We start from the raw sequence: 20,639 nt of genomic DNA on the forward strand, positions 1-20,639 counted from the left end.
GGTCATGTCAGTTAAGGCAGTGTAAGTCCTTATATGTAACATATACACTGCATCAAGGTCGACCGCATTAATGTGGACACATCCAGCCATATGCTGATAGGTAGCAATACCAGTACAGGCAAACAAACATGCCCACATCAAGACAGCAACCAGATGGAGTATGAGCAATGTAATCAGGTGACACACACACATATATGGTGATAATATCCACTCAACATTGAGTGTCACGTGTGTGTGACACATACACGTCAGTGTCATGTAGGTTTGCAAATACAACTATTTAAACTGAATTAATGTGATACACATGTATGTTCAGCTGTAGCTCTGTATGTCTCTGTGAGTTACTGTGACCTGTCTCCATCATTATGTCTTCCAGGTATGCCGCGTGCAAGGCTTGCCCCTTTTACATGCTTGGAGGATGAAGCCCTCATCCCATACCTACTCGACAATCATGATATCCTGTTCAGCCATGTGTCACAGGATGCACAGCAGCGGGATGCCCTGTGGATGGAACTACGCAGGAGGGTTAATGATGTGGGTGGCCACAACTGCATATACCAGTAGGTGCACAGACACTGTACAGACCTCATTAGACAGGAGAAACAGTGTGCAAATGCAATTGCCAGGGAACAAGGTGCAACAGGTGGGGGACCACCAACCCAGCCCCCACTCACACATACCAAGGAGCTACTGGCCAACCTGGGGACACCTGCAGAACCACATCCATAAGCCTTAGCCAATATTGTGGAGGTGAGTGTCTCTCAACCACTGAGCCTGGAGTTGCCTGGTAAGTCAGTACTGCACCTATAACAACTATATTCCATATAGTTGCATGTGTCACTGTACAATATGTAATATAACATCATATGCAAGGCATGTATAGACACATGCCGCATACTATAGTATGCTACTCTGTGTATGCACGCATGTGCATACACCATAGTATAGTCTAGTGTACCGGTGTATGTGTTATGCACATTGCTCCCTGTAGCCTTTATACAGGGGTGGCTTATGCTCGTACTGCTGTGGTACTCCTATTTAGGTACCTCTGGTGTTCCACTGTGACAGCAACCCATTGCAGGTGAGAGTATTATTATTTATCAGGAACCATAATGCACAAATCTATCTGCCATGTGGCCATTCACAACATGTACACATAATGTATGGTCCTGTGACAATAAACAAGTTGGACCTGCAATGCATCACATTGACTACTCATATGCAACACTTACAAACTATGTGAATCATCTCAACGACATGAATCCTCAGAAACTCTATTGCCAGATGTGTTGACAGCTGTGAATACAATGGTGGGAGGTGCTGTTCACTTTAGGAACGTACAACAGATGTGATCTACACATGTGTTGAATACAAACAGTACTACACAGTGGGCTGGAGTATGGCTAGCACACGGGTTCACTGGCGTAGATCATAGCCCTGCTATGAATGTCACACAATGTGATGTGCTATCTTGAAATGTCCATGACATCTATTGGCCTGGCTGCTACACGGCCTACCTAACCTGAAAACATATCCCACATACCACCCTTTATCTGCATAACCCTGTTGTCAGTGGAGCATATATGTCATATGGGACAACACAGACATGTGAAATAGATGCACATCACAATAATTTGGACAACACATGTACACACATAGCCATGGAGAATGGCCAGAGACATGGAGCAACACACACAGTAGACATATTGTGCTTGTGTGTACACCCTGTCGTACAATGGCTACACATGGTTCAACAATGGCCTTTGTATAATGGTCATAATGTAGATGTGGAACACTAGACATCCTACAGGCCTGTGCACATCTTGTGTAGGCATGACATCAATCCACCACATAAGATGTGTTGAACATCTTGAGGATGTTGCAACATGACAGCAGTCACCTGTACAGTATCCACATCAGGCCACAGATACAGTACATTCCCATTGCTGGTGTTGGACATAAATGCCATACTAGCTACTCATGTGTGTGTGTGTGTGTGTGTGTGTGTGTGTGTGTGTGTGTGTGTGTGTGTGTGTGTGTGTGTGTGTGTGTGTTTGTGTGTGTGTGTGGGGTACACAGATGTTATGTGGGACATGGTGTACTGACGTGTTTGCCATGTCTGGCCATAGTTGCCAAGCTGCAGCAATATGGTTGCAGATGTGCAGGGGTGTCATCCGTATACCCATCAGTGACCTGTGTCACAACTTCCACATCATGGTTTTGTGTGTATACACCTCAGTGACATGGGTTACATTCCACAGTATATATGTATTGTATCTGAACACAGTCATGGCTATGAACCCTGTCTGTAACTCACAATGTATAGCACTAGAGACGCCTCATGATTCCCCTACAATGGCCATGCACATCAGCTAAAGTTTCAGTATATCTGTAGGGGGGACAGACAACACTGAATTGGTACACCATTACCCCACTGTATATTTGACAGGACACCATTGTGTTAAACATGTATGCATGTCATTGCACATGTCAGCAGATCACATGTCATAATACATGTAAATATCAATGTTATATGCCACACATCAGGCAGGTGTACTGTTAACCTGTGCTGGCCAACATGGTGTAACACAGGGATGTATGCTAACCACTACTATGATTGTGTAATTTGCATGCCGTTTGCTATGACACATGCATGCTGTTGTGTAGAACCTAGGGATGTATGATAACTACCACTATTATTTTCTGTGCTGCATGCCGTCTGCCATATCACATGCATGTTGCATGCCTTCTGTCATATCACATGCGTGTGTGTGTGTGTCTATTGTATAGATTGTAATGTACAGTTCTTGTCTGCCCTCACAGGTGATGTAGGTGCATTGCCCTCCTGCGGTACATCAGATGTTAGTGTCCGCACAGACTCTAGCAGTGATGATGAACATATGATTGGGACACAGGCAGAGTTGTCAGGGGCTGAAACTATGCCATTGGTTGCCATTCCATCTATATCCACCTCATCCCCACACACAGATCCCATACCTGCACATAACCCATTACCAGTGGCCATAGAGGTAGGACAGTTGGCACGTGGTAGCTTGGAACAGGAAAGTGTGGGGGCTATAGAAGGTGTGCCTGCACACCATGGTGTCAGCCAAACTACTGGTGGTGCACCACACAGGCACGTGGCCAGTGCTGCTCATAGGAGGACCTCTGGCTAACATGCTCCTGCATGACAAAGTGCAGCATCTGGTGTCACCAGACACATGTTTCAAGCTGTAATGGAGGCACAGGCATGTGCTGAATGGTGCAACAGACAAGATCAGAGGCTACAGAGTGCTGCTGTCCATTCTTTAAACAACAGCATCCAGGCAATAGTAAATGCTCAACAGCATATTGCTGATGCTTTGGATAGATGGTTGGGTGACATGGTTGGAGTCCTTTACCATGGCATGACAATCCGCGAGCGTGAGCTGTCTGAGTTGGCAGATATGGTAGGAGTGAGGCATTGGGCACATGGATGTAAGCCTGCTACATCACCTGTGTCAGGTCTATGTGTATGAGCTACCTCACATGCCCGCTCCCATAGTGGCGGTAGCAGCAGCAGTGCATCTGGTGCTGTGCTGTCCATACCACAACACAGCAGGCCACGTGCACGTGGCCTGGGACAGTCCCAATAGGGACACGGTTCCAGTGGACAAGTGACATCAGACAGTACCCAATCTGCACCTCTGTCTGGTAGTGCCCATGCAACCCCTGGCAGGCACAGGTCACATGTCCATGGCCGGACACCGTGAACTGTAAAACCTTGGCTGAACAGTTTGCAGCTGTCAATAATACCCCTGTGTAGGCCAGACACATGGGCAAACTGTGTGCAGACATACATGCACACACTGGACACATATGTAGGGCACCACAACACACACACGCATAACATCCACACACGCCCAATTAGATAAAAGGCCCAAACCCACACACATGATGTCATCCAATGGTGCAGCCTAGGCCTCAGGCAAACATTAACACCCTGTGCATATGATGATGCCTATGTGGCATCCCTGACATCCACACCATTGGTGCAGGGGCATGCTCATATGATCTGATGCACAGGGTGAACAGACTAGGACGATACGTGTCATTTACAAATGTTATGGACTTTTGACAGGCAGCAGATATACCATGTAGTACAGGTGTACAATACCGTTAACAGTATGTGTCTTGTGTCACAACAGTGCAGCCTAGGCCTCCGGCAAACATTAACACCTTGTGCATATGATGATGCCTGTGCTGCATCCCTGACATCCACGCCATCAATGCAGGGACATGCTCATATGGTCTGATGCATAGGGTGAACAGACTAGGATGATATGTGTAGTTTACAAATGTTGAGGACTGTTGACAGGCAGCAGATATACCATGTAGTACAGGTGTACAATACTGCTAACAGTATGTATCTTGTGTAACAACAGTGAATGCATGTTGGTCATGATGTTCTGCTGTCCTTCTTCAAGTCTACTTGCACGTGCTGGTGGATGTCAGTGTTTGCAGTTAAGTGTCCCATATGTCAATGTGGATTACTCACAGGTATGTATGAATATATCAGCATGCACCATGTAGCTGCCACATACCAATGAGAATGTCCAATGTTACAAACCCATCTACAGTTCCAAGAGCATGATAGCTGTGTATTAAGCTGCTGTGGCCACAGACGTGACATCCATAAAGGGTGACATCACAGGTACAGTTACATGGAGTGGTGAGGTAAGAGAGTGGTCTAGCTGATTACAAGGGGAAAGGCCAGTGGGAAGTGTGATGCCTCAATGGGAACCAGTAATACAAGTTCCCATGACAGGATGCCAACACACAGCTACACCCACACACTCAGGTATTGACACACATGTATTCAGTGACACTGTAACACACACACACACACACACACACACACACACACACACACACACACACACACACACACACACAGACTCACAGCTTCACTGACACAGTAACACACACTTGCACACAGTTGCTACTGGTGGGATGAGGACACCTGCCTATGTGCAAATCATCATTACAGTACTGTGCAGCTACATGGCACTCCACAGAGAATACACATGTACAGGTAGTCAGAACGGCCTAAGATCAGGGATATCAACACGGATAGTAGAATGTATCACCTGGATGGTGGGAGGGGTCTTATCAGTTCAGTATGGTAACATACATCCTCACCCCAGGGACCAGTCAGCCCTACATACACACACTGTGGCATTCAGTAATTACTACACCTATGTTATGCTCATACAGATACCTCACATGTGTTAGATACATGGCCCTGCCTATGCCCTGCTTTCTACATTGCAGTCTGTACAGATGTTTACACTAGTGTACAGGAGAGTGAGTAACAACTGAGATGTATTTCCCACAATACGTGACATATATGGACACACTCGCAACCACACATGCCAGTACTGTGAATCTCAGACCTGCCTAGCTGATGTTATGTATATCAGATGTACAGCTGTATTGCACGCATTACAAACTGTACTGATGCTTCTTGTGCCAACAATGCTGATATATGCATTAGGGACTTCATATCTATTAACAGGTGTCAAATGATTTACCTTCACTGTCACCCTGACCGCTGTCTAAGTTGTGTGTTATGTCCTTCAGTTAAAGAAACCATTGCTTACCGGTTTCACAGGGTATTGTAGGGCCACTTGTGACACACCTGTGAGCTGTCCACATCAAACATCTGTCTGCAAAGATGCCAAACCACTTAGTTATTTCAACACATCTGTCCATACCTGTGGTACATCTTTATGTACATTCAGCAGATCACCATATACAGTTGGCAGTGTTGAGGCTGCATTGCAGCTGCATGATGTACTAGGATACACACCACCTGCATACATCAGTAACTGCACATGCATGTTATCTGAATGTACAACATTATGTGTACAGGTGTGTAGTTCCTACAGTCCTGACATTTGGTCATGTTTGTAGGCATTGCAATTGGTGGATATGTATAATTACGTACATGACACGTGGACTGTTGTACGATATGATGGGTGACCAGTACAGAGGGGATGTTACCTCAGTCAACATTGATATCACACCTTATGTACTGTTAGCATTCAGTAGCCATGGACCTACATTCCATGTGCATGTGTGTAATGGCTGCAGCCACCTGTTTGCACAAAGGACTACAACAGCTATGCTATTTACAGGCATGTTGTGTGTGTGGCATGTACATACCCAGGGCAGGTACATGTATGCCATATCCATACATGATGGTGTGTACTGGTGTACAGCAACAGACATCTGCTAATAGTGGAAAGTACTGAGGATCCCTGGTATATGTACAGTTGACCTGGTCACAGACAGTAGTATCATTGCATTGCATAACACATGATGCAACTGTGTCAGTACATGTGTACTCTCTACAGTTGATGTAGAGCTTAGTACAGTACACAGGTCAAGGGTCACATGGTGGTGTACTCGTCTATGTCATACAACTGCATGTTGGTGGTCAGAGGGCATGGTGGAGTCTGCAGGTTACATCCTAGAATACAGCATGTGACACTGTGCCCTGCACATAGCTCATCTGTGATGCCTTTCATGGGGGGACAGGTCAGTACATGTGTGTGGCCTTTATGTATGTGGATACACCACCTGGAACAGTCTGTACCTGTGTTATGGCCCACATGTCTGGTTCTGAGGTATATGGTGGTAGTGCTAGGTTCTGAGGTATATGGTGGTAGTGCTATTGTGCACTACAGATAAATCAGCCAGGTGTTCATCACTGCATAGAGGTCAGAAATCCCCATTGTTGGATCTACAGTGACCAGCTGTGAATATGGATGTTACACATCTAGCCCTGGTTAGCATAAGAAAACAATGCAGTTATCCTGTAGGTGTATGGGAGTTAACCTGTGTTTAGGACATTTGCCTTGGAATGGCACTGTGTGGGCGGATGCGGCTTGGATAATATCCACACTCCCTTGTATCATGGATGCATGTGATATGTGACAAAGGCCTGCCTACTGTCAGTCATGTCATTCCAGAATGACAGCTGATGTTGTGTAAAAGACCAGTGTCAAAAATATGTAGAGCAGTGTTCCCACTAACAATGACAACTACTAACACCAGAGCCCATTGCAATGTGTTCTTTATGTCTACCTGCAATAGCATGGCCACTGTGGCCCTCCATGTTTAGCATCAGAGTGCATCCCAGTCATCCCTGTGCTACTAGGAGTATGAACATGCCCAGTATATCCTTGTGTAGATGGACACATAATACAGCATTCCGACCAGCCCTGTGCTACTAAGTGTGCGAGCATGCCCCCTGTGCTTCTAAGTGTATGAGCATGCCCAGTATATCCTTGTGTAATTAGACACATAGTGCATTCCGAACAGTCTTGTGCTACTAACTGTGTGAGCATGCCCAGTGACACTTTGTGTCAGTTATGTGCTTCTGTGTATGGGCATGGCCATTATAACCCTGTCTAGTGGTAGTAGTCGTCCATTCCACAGATGGGCATACTCCAGGTCAGGATGGATTCCTACTTTAAACACACAGGTTCACAGGTATGTACATCTTAACTGCCAGCATCCCTGTTGATGTCCGCATTCCCAGACGGTCATAATGACAGCCTTGACGTGTAGTCTGTGTGGCATGATTCGTAAGAATGTAGTATTGTAGTAGTAATCTGTAAATAGGCAGGTGTTCCATACCCGCCACTGGCTTGCATGTGTGTGTGTGTGTGTGTGTGTGTGTGTGTGTGTGTGTGTGTGTGTGTGTGTGTGTGTGTGTGTGTGTGTGTGTGTGTGTGTGTGTGTGTGTGTGTGTGTGTGGGACAATTACAGTGCTTTGTAGTATTCGCTGTAGCTCGTGCCCTAAAGGCGTGTTGCTGCAGTGTGATACAGTACGGGTTTGTATACAGGACATGGCAAGTGTGTGTCTGTCAGGGCCTGTGTAGAGGTGGCCCTGATTGTCTTAGCATTGGACACATTTGGGATTGGGTTTTGTAGTTTTCCTATATAGTATCTGTCTTATGACACACTGGCCACCTCATGAGGAGTACAGTTGTCAGTCAGCAATGGCACTGTGTTGGCAAGCCATACCCATACATCTGGCAAAAGGGCTGATGCGCTAAGTATGCAGCCCTACTAGTACCCAGTATATGTCCCACACCCATGTGCCATGCACATACAAGCTTGCCTAGGATATCCCACTATGCTGCTAGTAACATGCACATTGAGGACAGATAGTAGGCATGGTGTGACCGCAGTGGCCTGCAGAGGACATGGCACCCTGTACAGCGGTACAATAGGCACATATATGTGAACATTGTGCCTTCACTATGTTCCACACGGAATGCCTGCAACATATGTGGTGCCATCATATGTGATCCATTAAGGCCAGACAATGCTGTACACATGTGCCCTTTATGGACCCATGCCACTGACACCACGGAATACCTGTCCATTCTATCCATGCAGGTGCAGGGCCAACCTGCTCACTATAAGCAGGATTCGCCACACCAGGCCAGTATTGGCATATCAGGGTACAACAGACTGTGTACACTACATGTGTCTACCAAACCAGGTACACCTGTACATGTCACTGTACAGTATTGTGGGACATGCACATCCCAGGCAATGTCCATGTGAAGGACTATCAAACACCAACATGACATGCATTGCAAAGCTATGGCCCTACACACTGGTAACCAGGATGTCAGGCCAGATAATGCAGTACACATCTGTGTGGGACATTGCAGACCCTACACCCCTGCACTGCACACCATTGTCAGGTGACACAATGGCAAGTATTACCCCTCACCAAGCCTTGTACAGCCATCTTGCACAGCCAAACACTACACACCCATGGAGCAATGCATACCCGCATGACAGTACTGGCACCCTGTGTCTGCATGTGGGTTGTGATGCTCCCAACCACAGTCACTCCCAGTATAAACCTCGTTGGCATACCAACAGTTGTCAAACACTTTCACATGCCCTAGCCCATAGAACCTCCAGATATCCCTTGTGATGCATATGGTCATGTGCATTACTGTGGTGTGGCAAACTAAGTAGTTACATTGTGTATTTGCCACCATGGCAAAGGTGTCAATGCGTGTCCATTAGAGTGTGGTTGTGCTGACAATGGCATCCATTCACGTGGACTGACGTGTGCCACACCTAATGTATGTCTACTATATCTGTTGCAGATGGCACTCACTCACCTACACACATGTTCATACAGCTCTGCAACATGCCGCCTCTGTGGCACATGTAGTAACATCATGCACATGTAATTGTAATGAGTAGTCAGGGGTTTGCTCCTGTACTATTCAGCGTGTGGCAGATGATGCTTATGGTTAAGTCTCCAAGCCCTTCGCTGGTGTACATTGCCTGTCCCGCACACATGCTCTCTTGTGGATATGAAGGTGTACACCTGCACAGCGGCAGCATGTGTATTGTAACAGATGGAAATGCTCAGGTGATGGCCTCTGCACCTATTGCAGTCCTCCTCTAGCTGATTGCATGTGGTACAGCTGTGATGGTGTTCCCATAGACATCCGCATGATAAACACAGTACACTGTCTAGGGAAACATATTATTATCTGGCCATGACAGTCACTGTGAGTGGTACCTGGAATGGTGTTCTGACACGGCATTGCAGATGATATCTGGATGTATCTCAATCATTTTCCACAGTGGGAAATAGCCTAATGACAGGAGGGTGATGTGCCACACAACTACAGCATGTAAGTGTAGCTATGCTGCATTGAAACTACTGCCTGTTTAACATGTGTGTGGTAATGGCTATTCTGCATGTTAAAATACAGACATGACAGTACTCTGTTCATGAGTGAACCCTAGCTCTAGGGCCATCTGTGAACTGCTCAGTGTGTGCAACCGTTTGTTTCCTGTGTTACACACTGAACACACTTCTGTGCACAGCAGAAGCATGGTGTGGAGATTGCAGACAGTACATGATGATCGGGATGTGTTACTGCCATCGCATCCATGACTGGACATGTGTCACATGAGCCAGTGGTATGACTGACACTGTGTGGGATTCCCAGTGACAAGCCAATGATGGGCAACTGTTCATAGCTGCGGTCCCACATCTACTACATATTGTACAGTTGCCATGCGGTATATATGCATGTGTTGTGCTCCCTCTACAAATGTATACCATCTGTTATGTTGGGTTGCTGGTGATATCTATGCATACTGTTGTAGGTAATCCTGTATGCTGTTGTCTATCACTATGCCATATGTGGATTTAAAATGCAACACCATTGACTGACTGGGTTGGTAGGTCCTGACAGATCCTCCTATCCAACTTCAGCTGACCATGGCACCGAGCACTAGCACATCAGGGGACCAGCCATTAACATCAACCTCTGTTGGCTCTGCACCACCTTCTGGTGGTACCGCCACTGAGGATGGAGCATGTCCCCCTTGGGAGTAGGACCAGACAGTTCTTATCTGCTGTTGTGCTGTCCCAGACATGTTGCGTAGGTGGCTCCCTAAGGGGTTACAAAGCCAGATACTCTAGATAAAGGGCAGAGTGTCATATTTACAGGGTGATGCTGCCCCTCCTGGACATACCCCAGCACTGCCTCCTTTGCAGCTGTGTAGGTGCAGTGGCATTCGCCCATGGCTGGAGACCTCCATCCCACTGTTCCCATGGGCCTTTGAATGCTGAAGACCCATCCCCATCCAGGGTGTATCCCCCCCCACATGAGTCATATACCAATCCTGTATGCTGTCATTTTTGTGCTCCTACCTATCCTCCACGCCCATACCTACACTCCTTCCCCAACATCTGACCCTCACCTACAGACACATAAGGCCATTTGGCTCCTAGGACACCATCTGCCCTATACATAGCTGTCCATTACACACACGTGCCCACTGGACACATGAAACCCTTGTAATATGCATCATAACATACTACTGTTATCCTTATCACTGTTCCTCAGGCGCACAGTCCTGGTATGCACATCACTTCTACATGGTCCAGGTACACATGAAGAGGACGACCTCATTGTACACAAAACACTACCAGTCCCTCTATGGTTACCCCATTTACCTTTATCATGTTGATGATGTTGCACACACAGCACATTGCAGGATTACTGTTCACACATAATGATTGGACAGGTACTGTTGTGTTAATATACATTACATGCATAGAGTGATGTATACGGCCAATGTATAACTATTTGCATGTGTGACTGACACATGTCTGTCTGAGGGAGTCTTGTGATCACATAGAGCAACACCACTACTTAATACAGGTGTCATTGGTGTTTCCCATTTCATTAGTTTGTAATGCTTTGTTGCTACATGGTATGTCCCTGATACATCTCTATATATGTATGTACCTATATGCTGGACATAAACACTCACATGTACATCTACATGATGGGATACATTCCTATACTGTTGAATGACTGCGCTGTATGATATCCTCTGGTTATAGCCTCTTATGCTCGATTGGCCTCTACATTGCTTAACCAATGCAATACTGTCATACTGGTAGCCAAACACGCTTACACCCTCTTGATCCCGCACTTGCTAATGCACCTGCATTGATGCTTGCATCTGTCACTCACACCCCTGGGTGTGAGCGAGGACCACAGTATTACCTTGTAATGCCTATTACATCGTACTACATGACTCCAGTATTGGGATTGGTCACCCATTAGGCGATGGCATCGCGTTCGACTGTATGGCATCAGCGGCCTGTCCAGTGACACAATCATATTTGTGTGCACCTTATACAATGTGCTCCCACCTTGTGATGCCTATTACATCGAAATACATGAATACAGTATCAGAAACAGCTGCCTATTAGGTGACGGCATGGTGTTTGACTGTACGGAATCAGCGGCCTGTCCAGAGAATCCTTCATATTCATGTGTTCCTCTTAGGCATACCTTGTGATGCCTATCACATTGGACTACATGACTACAGTCATAGCCGGCCTTAGGCATAGGCCAAATAAGCAGCCGCCTAGGATGCCGCTTTAGTGGGGCCACTTTACCAGTATTTATTTGGTGTAGGCAGACCAGGATGGGGGCACTGGGTGGTGTTGTGGGGGGTGCCATTGTGCTCTCTGCCTAGGGCACCAGTTGACCTAAGGCCACTCCTGACTACAGTATTGGGAATGGCTGCCCATTAGGCAACCGCATGGCGTTTGACTGCACGGAATCAGCGGCCTGTCCAGTGAATCATTCATAAATGTGTTTTCCTCTTACAATCTGCTCCCACCTTGCAATGCCTATCACATCGGATTACATGACTACAGTATCGGGAATAGCTGCCCATTAGGCGATGGCATGGCATTTGACTGTATGGAATCAGCAGCCTGTCCAGTGAATTAATCATATTTGTGTGTTCCACATACACTCTGCTCCTGTCTGGCTGATACATGGGACCCTGCATTACAAATGAGTAGTTGGGTTGTGGTAGCCATATCCGTCGGAGAGGTCATGCTAACACATACCTATTATAGGTTTGCCACCTTCTCAATTGGCCAAGGTAGGATTTTAGGGTTAACACCTGTCCCACTTTGTGAGGGACAGTGCAAAAATAATCAAGACATAGCACATGTCCAGATTACAGGACATTATTATATTCTACTTTTCATTAATAATTACATACAACAGTTATATTTATAGATGACACTTCTATATGTTATGTGAAGTAGAATAAGCAATTCAAATGCAACTAGATTAAGCTTTTATTTGTGCAAATAAGTGTAATCCTGTACTATGCATGGCTGTAGGTTTGTTTAGTCCTGGAATGTCTGACATTTCTACAGAACATGCCCCACTCTTGCCATTTGGAAAGGTGGTAACCCTATAGGACCTGTATGTAGAGACATCAGACTTTGCAGGGCAACACAACCACAGCCAGTAGAAAGGGGTGTACTTCACTGTTTTGCCTAAATAAAAGGTTACTCTTGTAGCATTATAGTTGCTTATTCTGTTACCTATAACATTTAGGTGTTTCAGAGGAACATAATTATTTTATGCTACTACTACAGACAATATAGGTAGTCTTTGCCTTAAATCACAGGACATTTGCCTTAATTACAGTTATTATGCAGGACACAACTACCCACAGGGGAGTGTCCCTAGCAAAGGTGGACAGGTGGTAACCCCAAACCTATTATTTTATCAACTTTCTAAGGTAGTCAGCAGAACAAGCGCTTTCTCTCACTATCAGACCTCTCATATGAATGGGAAAGAATAAACACGTAATCAGGGACACTGCATAACGACCTCAGGGACACATTTAGAAGGCTGGTGCTATTAACCTGACACATTGACGGACACAGAGCACATATGTATTCATACACATTGTCAGAGGTGCATGCAGTTTATGACACTTGCATGTTGTCATTATTCATTACATGTATTCAGCCACCTTTCCTCCTAATATCACTAGTTCTAGGATGGTTTAGTTGGGACTGTGTTAAGATTCTGATTCGTAATCACGGACGTCCCTGGTAATCGGGGACAGTTCAATGATATGGTCCCCATGTATTCCCCCATTGGTTTACGGACTGTCCAGTAGATGTGCTCTTACAGTTTGGGAGGTATGGGCGTCTGCTATATCCACATCAGAATATTACATACACCCACGGGGCGGTCCTAATATGTGTCTACCAGCCAAAACCTGCACGCCTAGCCCCATAATCGCATACCCATACTTCGCCCACCTGCCGTTACTCTACAGCACTCATCCTTACTGTGGGCGCAGGTGGATGCAGGTGGGATATGAACACAGCCCTAAACACTTGCCACTCTCCCCATGTCAGGACACATGCCATACGTTGTGCCAACCCATGTGTTATCAGGCTTGCACAACCTACTGTTCCATGTACAGCTACATCCTGGTCAAAATTATGTTCCCCCATTGGCTGTATGTACCAAATTTTTGGTGTCCCGCAAGGGACGTCATTGTCCATGTTTAAAGTGTAGACCTTGTAGATCTCTCCCACTGGTAGTTTCCTGCCAGTGATCTGGGAAGCAGTGTTGTATTTACTTTTATTGCGTGTCTGTATGTCTCACCAGCCTAGCTGGGGTGCGGGTGGGGGGTGGGGTGGTAAGTAGAAGTTTGTTGAGTGGACCTCCCACCAACATATGCCTGGTCTAAACATGTTACCTGTAACTTCTGTAATATAACCTAAGTATATGCATGTGTATATTTACTGTAACATATATATATATATATATATATATATATATATATATATATATATATATATATATATATATATATATATATATATATATATATATATATATATATATATATATATATATATATATATATATATATTTACATTAATATATACAGACATATCTGCATATGAATTCATACATTTATATCTTGCTGTTTTATATATATATGTGTGTGTGTGTGTGTGTGTGTGTGTGTATGTATATATATATATATATATATATATATATATATATATATATATATATATATATATGTATAATTATATATATACATGTGTGTCAATACATTCCCCGCTCATACGCACTTACACATGCATAATGGTGTTTATAAGCTTCACCAGCATACTAGTGCCTTATTCATTATAACACCAACACACTCCAGTTATCTTGTAACTGGTATGTAGCACGTTATACAGCAGACAGATGTCGCTATATGTTCATGTACAGATTACCAATGGTAATTGGAATGTGATAGTGTGATTCGACCTGTCCCTCTTCTGCACAGCCTATTATTCCATGTACTGTCGATGTTTGTATGGCATATTCCTATTATTTATGTCAACAAATGGAATGCATGTGTTACAGAATTTGTACTTCAACATATATATTTGTCTGCATGTGAGTATGCATATATATGTATTATGACCTAGCTGACCTAGACAGGGCTGTCCATTAGAACCGGCCCATCCAACCCTGGCATGCCTGGATCCATAATTGCACACCCATAGTTCCTCCACCCCACCTGTGTTAAATTTACATGCGTAACATCCATTATCCACTTGTTATCACAGCCATGACACACCTTTACAGATTTCCCTCTCCAGAGATTTTTGGGCCCTACACACATTTTGTCCTGCTTTGTGTATTCACAAGGTCTCCCGCCATGTATATTTGCACATACGTGCCTTTCCTGGGCTTATGAAATACGGCCATTTGCACTTTCCAGTTTTTGGAGGTCCCAGCATGGGACTACATTCTGTTTGTGTGTAAAGTAGATCTAGCATTTCAACAATGTTACCCCACTGGTAAAACCCTGCCTGTGGTGTGAGTAGCAGTGCTCTGATCACTCCTGGGCAGCTTTTTATGACATACGCTGAAAGCACTTTATAATGCCAACATTGCTCTTGATTCCCTTCACATCCCTTGTGTATGCTTTACTCTTACAACATCCATCGTTTTGATATATATATATATATATATATATATATATATATATATATATATATATATATGTCTCATGTATGTAGCTATATATTTATACACACATATACATGTGTGTGTGTGTGTGTGTGTGTGTGTGTGTGTGTGTGTGTGTGTGTGTGAGTGTGTGAATATATATATATATATATATATATATATATATATATATATATATCTAAATATGTGTGTGTGTATATATGCTGGGAGCTGCTTACACCAGCGCAGGCGCACTTGCCTATGCTTACTGTGCGTTACATATGTTTACTGTCGCTTATTTGTGCTTATTTGTGCCTTATGCATTATGACAATACCACTTTAATTGAAAGGATCTGGTTAACTGTCCCATGTGATACACACATTCAGCTTTACATGTTTAAATGTCGGCTTTACAGCAGAGCAACATTCATTCCACAAGGAAAATGATATGTGCTATTGTCGACCTTGAACCGTGAATGCCTTTTCGTTAGGTGGATGCATTAACCACTACACTATTGGTGTTCTGCCTCATTTATATGTATACCCATGGTGCATAGTTACCCGAACACACGCCTCATCACTTCACATACACAGCAGACATCCATTTATCTGTTGGGAAAAATGCACTACTACACATGCACCATTCCCTATTCCCTACTGCTGTGGACTAGTGCCGCATGTTGACTCACTCCGAGGATATTCACACCTCCAAAGCCTATAGTCCTGGCACATACATGTCTTTGATTGTCAGGGTGTTGATATGGTCTTCTGGTTTTAGGCTTGTCCAACTGGGGACTGGGACTGCTCTGTACCTAGTTGAAAGTCAGACTTAGCAAGTGGAGATTGTTTGTTCCATTTTTAGCGTCCTACCTGTGGTTGAGGATGCAGAGGTGTGCTCACCTATGGCCATCCTGATATATAACACCACTAACTATTACGGGGATTTCCTATATTGTGACCATGTTCATTCTTCATATACATATATATATATATATATATATATATATGTGTGTGTGTGTGTGTGTGTGTGTGTATACTGAACTGTACATACACCTGCATATACACCTACATGCCCATTTACATTTCCCATACAGTTGAATTACTGCCTCCTCCAGTCGCGCATACATGCTTGCATGCCCGCTTACATCTCGGGTTGCCACCTTTTCATATGGCCAAAGCGGGCCATTTTTGAGACACACATCGGATTTTACAGGCTGACACATACCCAAGGTCAGTACAAAGGTTAGAACTTTACTTGTTTGCCTAAATGAACACTTATTCTTGTAGCGGTTTGTTTGCTTAATCTGTTTCTTGTAACTTTGATTATTTTACATAAATGTTTTATGCAACTGTTACATGAAATATGGGACATATTTCCTGCAATCACAGGACATTTGCCATTGTATTATATTTGGTCTGGACACAACTCCCCAAAAAGGGACTGTCCCTCACACGGTGGGGCAGGTGGTAACCCTACTTACATCTTCTTTACAGCACCTTAAGCACCCTATATCCGACTGCCACTATGCAAATGTGTAAGGTATATATTCCTGATAATGCATGTGGGGAGATGTGCATCACGGTCAGGTGTTTAATCCCTCACAAGGTGGGGAAATTGGTGGTAACCCTACTTACATCTGCTTTAAAGCACCATAAGCACCCTATATCTGACTGCCACTATGTGAATGTGTAAGTTATATATTCCCAATAATGCACATGGGGAGATGCGCATCACGGTCAGGTGTTTAATCCCGGGTCGTAGGGTCTGCAGGACGGGCTGGAGGCTGAGCACTCTTGTGGACAACTACTGCTCATACAACTTGTGTCCAGATGTATACAGGACTGGACATTGTGTTGTGACACTAAGTCTAATGTTTAGAACAGATACATATCCCATGAGGGATATCCAAAAATTGTGGGGACCGATGGCCATCTTTGATTTATGGCTGTAAGGTAGGGTTATACATGCAAGGGATACATAGTTTGCAATCCTGAGACTGCCTAGAGTGAGCCTGCCTACTAGATATGGGTAGGGGGAACTATGTGCAGATATGGCTGCGCCTATCTAGCAGCCCGAGTATGGCTGGTTTTGGTGGACGTTCAGGAAGGGGGGAGGTGGTGTGCTATGAAGGGGATGATGGGTATTCAGTTATGTATCCAGGTGTGTTGGGGTTGGATGACTCAGTTCAGGCCAGACCATTATGTGGGTATGTACCGGTAACGTTTCTGTACATGTGTATTGCACATTTTAATGTTCACGTGTATGTGGGATTGTATTGTGGATGTCTATATATATATATATATATATATATATATATATATATATATATCTAAATATGTGTGTGTGTGTATATATGCTGGAGCTGCTTACACCAGCGCAGGCGCACTTGCCTATGCTTACTGTGCGTTACATATGTTTACTGTCGCTTATTTGTGCTTATTTGTGCCTTATGCATTATGACAATACCACTTTAATTGAAAGGATCTGGTTAACTGTCCCATGTGATACACATTCAGCTTTACATGTTTAAATGTCTTTACAGCAGAGCAACATTCATTCCACAAGGAAAATGATATGTGCTATTGTCGACCTTTGAACCGTGAATGCCTTTTCGTTAGGTGGATGCATTAACCACTACACTATTGGTGTTCTGCCTCATTTATATGTATACCCATGGTGCATAGTTACCGAACACACGCCTCATCACTTCACATACACAGCAGACATCCATTTATCTGTTGGGAAAAATGCACTACTACACATGCACCATTCCCTATTCCCTACTGCTGTGGACTAGTGCCGCATGTTGACTCACTCGAGGATATTCACACCTCCAAAGCCTATAGTCCTGGCACATACATGTCTTTGATTGTCAGGGTGTTGATATGGTCTTCTGGTTTTAGGCTTGTCCAACTGGGGACTGGGACTGCTCTGTACCTAGTTGAAAGTCAGACTTAGCAAGTGGAGATTGTTTGTTCCATTTTAGCGTCCTACCTGTGGTTGAGGATGCAGAGGTGTGCTCACCTATGGCCATCCTGATATATAACACCACTAACTATTACGGGGATTTCCTATATTGTGACCATGTTCATTCTTCATATACATATATATATATATATATATATATATATGTGTGTGTGTGTGTGTGTGTGTGTATACTGAACTGTACATACACCTGCATATACACCTACATGCCATTTACATTTCCCATACAGTTGAATTACTGCCTCCTCCAGTCGCAGATACATGCTTGCATGCCCGCTACATCTCGGGTTGCCACCTTTTCATATGGCCAAAGCCATTTTGAGACACACATCGGATTTTACAGGCTGACACATACCCAAGGTCAGTACAAAGGTTAGAACTTTACTTGTTTGCCTAAATGAACACTTATTCTTGTAGCGGTTTGTTTGCTTAATCTGTTTCTTGTAACTTTGATTATTTTACATAAATGTTTTATGCAACTGTTACATGAAATATGGGACATATTTCCTGCAATCACAGGACATTTGCCATTGTATTATATTTGGTCTGGACACAACTCCCCAAAAAGGGACTGTCCCTCACACGGTGGGGCAGGTGGTAACCCTACTTACATCTTCTTTACAGCACCTTAAGCACCCTATATCCGACTGCCACTATGCAAATGTGTAAGGTATATATTCCTGATAATGCATGTGGGGAGATGTGCATCACGGTCAGGTGTTTAATCCTCACAAGGTGGGGAAATTGGTGGTAACCCTACTTACATCTGCTTTAAAGCACCATAAGCACCCTATATCTGACTGCCACTATGTGAATGTGTAAGTTATATATTCCCAATAATGCACATGGGGAGATGCGCATCACGGTCAGGTGTTTAATCCCGGTCGAGGGTCTGCAGGACCGGCTGGAGGCTGAGCAGTCTTGTGGACAACTACTGCTCATACAACTTGTGTCCAGATGTATACAGGACGGGACATTGTGTTGTGACACTAAGTCTAATGTTTAGAACAGATACATATCCCATGAGGTATATCCAAAAATTGTGGGGACCGATGACCTTCTTTGATTTATGGCTGTAAGGTAGGGTTATACATGCAAGGGATACATAGTTTGCAATCCTGAGACTGCCTAGAGTGAGCCTGCCTACTAGATATGGGTAGGGGGAACTATGTGCAGATATGGCTGCGCCTATCTAGCAGCCCGAGTATGGCTGGTTTTGGTGGACGTTCAGGAAGGGGGGAGGTGGTGTGCTATGAAGGGGATGATGGGTATTCAGTTATGTATCCAGGTGTGTTGGGGTTGGATGACTCAGTTCAGGCCAGACCATTATGTGGGTATGTACCGGTAACGTTTCTGTACATGTGTATTGCACATTTTAATGTTCACGTGTATGTGGGATTGTATTGTGGATGTCTATATTTGTTTTTTGGTTATCTTCCTGATTCACCCACCGCTCCCTCATAGACCTCCAGTTCACCTATTGTGCATCCAACCCAGTCTCTCCTTGGCGAATTATTACATTACCCATCACCCCGCACCCCCATATTCCACAAACAGCATTCATCCCTTCTCTAGTTGATGGCCCATGGCACAGTCAACAGAACACATTGTGTACACTACATATCTCTGGGACCAATATGGTTGTGAGGTCTACACTAATATTTCAGATCATCCACATGCTGTACTTCATGCACATAGGTACTTGCAAATACTTATCTTTCATGACATGGTAGGTAGACCTGGGTAATACCTGTTCATCTATGGGCTGTCCTGACAAGGACGACTTGGACTGTGAATGGGCAGATACTGGGTGAATGCTCTGACCATTAGTAGGGTTGCCACCTTTTCATATGACCTGGATGGAACATTTTCGTGGCACACACCTGAGTTTACAGGCCAACACATACCCACGGTCATTACAAAGGATAGTACTTTAGTTTCATGTCTACATATAAGCTTTTATTGCTGTAGCAGTGTAGTTGCTTATTCTGTTTCATTTACTTGCTTATTCTGTTTCTTGTAACATATAGGTATTTTATATATGGACATACATACTGTATGGGACTATTACATAACATATGGGACATAATTATGTCCTACTATTGCAGGACATTTCACATTTATTATGATTTTGGTATGGACACACCTGCCTAGAGGGGGACTGTCCCTCACAATGTAGGACAGGTGGTAACCCAAACCATTGGGCTAGGCTTGGCAATTGGCGGCGTGCTAACACGATGTGTTTCATT

The sequence above is a fragment of the Protopterus annectens genome, chromosome 5.part0, assembly GCF_019279795.1.
Source record: "Protopterus annectens isolate FY-2018-M chromosome 5.part0, PAN1.0, whole genome shotgun sequence".
NCBI lineage: Eukaryota > Metazoa > Chordata > Ceratodontiformes > Protopteridae > Protopterus > Protopterus annectens.